The 2,789-nt window shown below is 46.9% G+C and overlaps 1 long non-coding RNA gene across 1 annotated transcript; it reads right to left on the reverse strand.

Annotated features, from left to right (window-relative positions):
- Positions 1–1,705: 1,705 nt before the first annotated feature.
- Positions 1,706–2,486, reverse strand: LOC112947172. Its single transcript, XR_003249356.1, has 2 exons — positions 2,434–2,486; positions 1,706–2,144 (listed from the first exon to the last, which is right to left on the reverse strand). It is a non-coding gene; the product is annotated as an uncharacterized LOC112947172 (long non-coding RNA).
- Between the last annotated feature and the right edge of the window lie 303 nt (positions 2,487–2,789).

Consider the following 2,789-nt stretch of genomic DNA (forward strand, 5'->3'; position numbering starts at 1 on the left):
TGCGCCGCTGCTGGCCGAGCCGGAGCCCGGGTGCGCGCTGGGCGCCGGCCGCCCCGGCGGGTGCCCGCTCCGCCGCTGCCCGGCTCGCTCGGCGCTGAAGCGAGCCCSGCTCGCTTCCCTGCCAGCCCTGTCGGTGCTCCCGGCCCCTTCTCTGGCCTTACGGGCTTGGGCTTCTCGACACAGAAAAAGCGCGTTAGGCTTTTGAAAGCTGCTCTTAACCAGATTTTGAAACCCAAATCTTCACTTGGAGTTTGAAGAAGCCATTCAGTTAAATCGCAAGGCCACCCTAAGCAGCRTCTAAGTGATGCCAGCTTGCAGCAGTAGCCCCGTTTCACCCTCACGTCCGAAGACGTCGGTCACCAAGATTGCCACCTTGGGTCGCATCTGGAAAAAAAATACCTCAGCCTACAGGCTGAGAAGCAAAATCCCAAAAGCTGTAGCTCTTATGGCAGGCTCCAATGCACCAACATCAATTTGTTACTTTATAATTTAAATGGTTAACAAATTTGAGTAATTTCTATAGACTTGGGGAATAACCTCATAACAATTCAGTGTTTTGAGACGGGCAGTTCTGGTACAGAATCAGTTAGTAAATACTTGTCAACTTGCCGTAGTCCCTGTTGMCCCCCTGAGTCAGATTCCCAGTGTTTCATTATGCCACATTCCTTTGATGAAGGAGAATCTCGAGATTTCTTGGGTTTCATCTGTAGTGATACTGGAATGAGCATCTCTCAGATGATGATACTTTTACAACAGCTAATGCCTTCTATTACATAAAACATTTTTTCCTGCAAGCATTTCCAATACGGAGAGGACTGGAAATTCTAGAGTCTTGCTAGGTCACTAAGCATGTCCTGTTTTGTTTTTCTGTTTCTCAGTGCAAGCGATACTGTCATTCCTGTCACTGAGTATAGTTTGACTGGAATTACTCTGTCTGTGTAAATATACTGACCTTGGGCTTGTAATCTTTATTTGACATGAAGTCAGATTAAGTCAATGGGAGYCGGCAGTGCTTGGGACTTGCTTTCAGTTGAGGTTTTCCCGCATTGCCCCTTTGCGCAGCAGCTCCCATCTCCTCYGCCCCGAGGGACATGGGTGAGTATTTTCCCGCCCGGAAGCAGMAGGCTCCTTGCGCTGTGCCAAGCGCTGCCAGCTTCCCCTCTGCCACTCACGGGCTTTCRAGGTCCCTTTACATCATCCCAGGCAACAGACGCCAGAAGATGCTGGAACAACAGTCAGATGTTCAACACTGCTCCAAAGAACAATCATTCTCAAACCAGAGTCTTTGCGTCCTGCGCCACATTCTCCTCCTATTGCGGTGCCTAATTTTCTTCACAAACTCCTGCCAGTAACTCCACACACAGGGAGCAGCCGTGTCTGGATCCCATGTGGGATTACGCCCAGATGTGACAAACACAACTTAATAACAACACCCATGGGTCATCCTGCCCTATCACTTTCCTCTAGATCTTTTTTCTTTTTTTTTGCATTTACATTTAACTTTCAACAAAACTATCATTCAAACTTAGCTGGAAAAAAAAAACTGAGGCAGTTTTAAAGGTGTGCGATACACAGATGTTATCTCAGTATAGATGTTTTCAGATTCATTCTAGCAAGTCATTTTTTTGCTGCCTGGAAAGCAGCTTGGCCATCATAACTGCTGCTAGTAGCAGATGCAATAAAGAATGATAACGTTCAGCAATGACATTCACAGTTTATTAAATATTATAAATTATTCTAAAACCTTAGCTGATCTCAGAACATACAATAAATATTTATCAGTTTGGTAAGCCATGCTGCTCCCTAAGTAGATAATAGGAAACACTATATAATTTTTCTTCAGTGGTACAGTTGAGTTGAAAAGTTAAATAAGTTAAATAACCATTCCTAAAATAGCTAACAATTTTAAAGTAATTCATCCTGTCTTTCTTAGACAGAAATTACTTGGGTCCTTCAGCTGGCACCCACAAGGCCTTAGCAATGGCTTCACAGAGTTGTTACGGATAAAGCCTTACCTGACCTTAAAGCTTTACCAGGTAGTATCCCCCGACAAAAAGGGGGATGCTCTGCTTGTCTCAGGGTGACTGCTGTAAAGCAACAGTGGAACCAAATGTCCCCGGTTTCCTCCTGAAAGTCTCGGAGGGCTGAAGAGCAAATTAAAATTAGTGTTGGTGGTGTTGTTATGCTTCCATTTAGCGTCCTCTTTCTTAAAGTCTGATTAAATTAGACACTCTCTACTGACATGGGAAACTGTGTGAATGACATTCCTCATAAATAAAGAAGTATTAATGGCTTTCTGTCAATGTTGCTTAAATGCACTGGGCATTATTTGTGTTGGAGCTTCCTCCCTTTTCCCTCGCTCTTCCTCAACTGCCCGGATTGCAGTGCTTCCTACCATCCTCCCACCACTGCCTTTTCTAGCTCCCCAGTTACCTTCAGGGCTCCTTATTCTTATCACTAAGGCTGCAAGATGCGTGGGGCTGGCTTTCCAATGCTGGAAGGAGAGCTTCCTCCCTCTTCCACARGAGAAGGGCTGGAAGAAGGATCTATTGCTCTGCTCGTGGGTAGGAGAAGGGCACTGAGCCCCCTGTGATGCGGGAGCAGCTCCTGGTGAGCAAGGGCGACGTGTCCGACCACCAGCTCCTCCTCAGGGACCACCTGAGAGCAAGGGGGGCTCCACAGCRGCTCCGCTCCTGGGAAGGAAGGAGAGGAGAGAGTCTGAGCTGGATTAAAAGGCTTCCCGACGGTCCTGAAAGGACTGCATTTGCCTCCTGCTTTACTTTGGATGC

The sequence above is a fragment of the Nothoprocta perdicaria genome, unplaced genomic scaffold (genome assembly GCF_003342845.1).
Source record: "Nothoprocta perdicaria isolate Ctin4 unplaced genomic scaffold, notPer1 scaffold_221, whole genome shotgun sequence".
NCBI classification, from domain to species: Eukaryota; Metazoa; Chordata; class Aves; order Tinamiformes; family Tinamidae; genus Nothoprocta; species Nothoprocta perdicaria.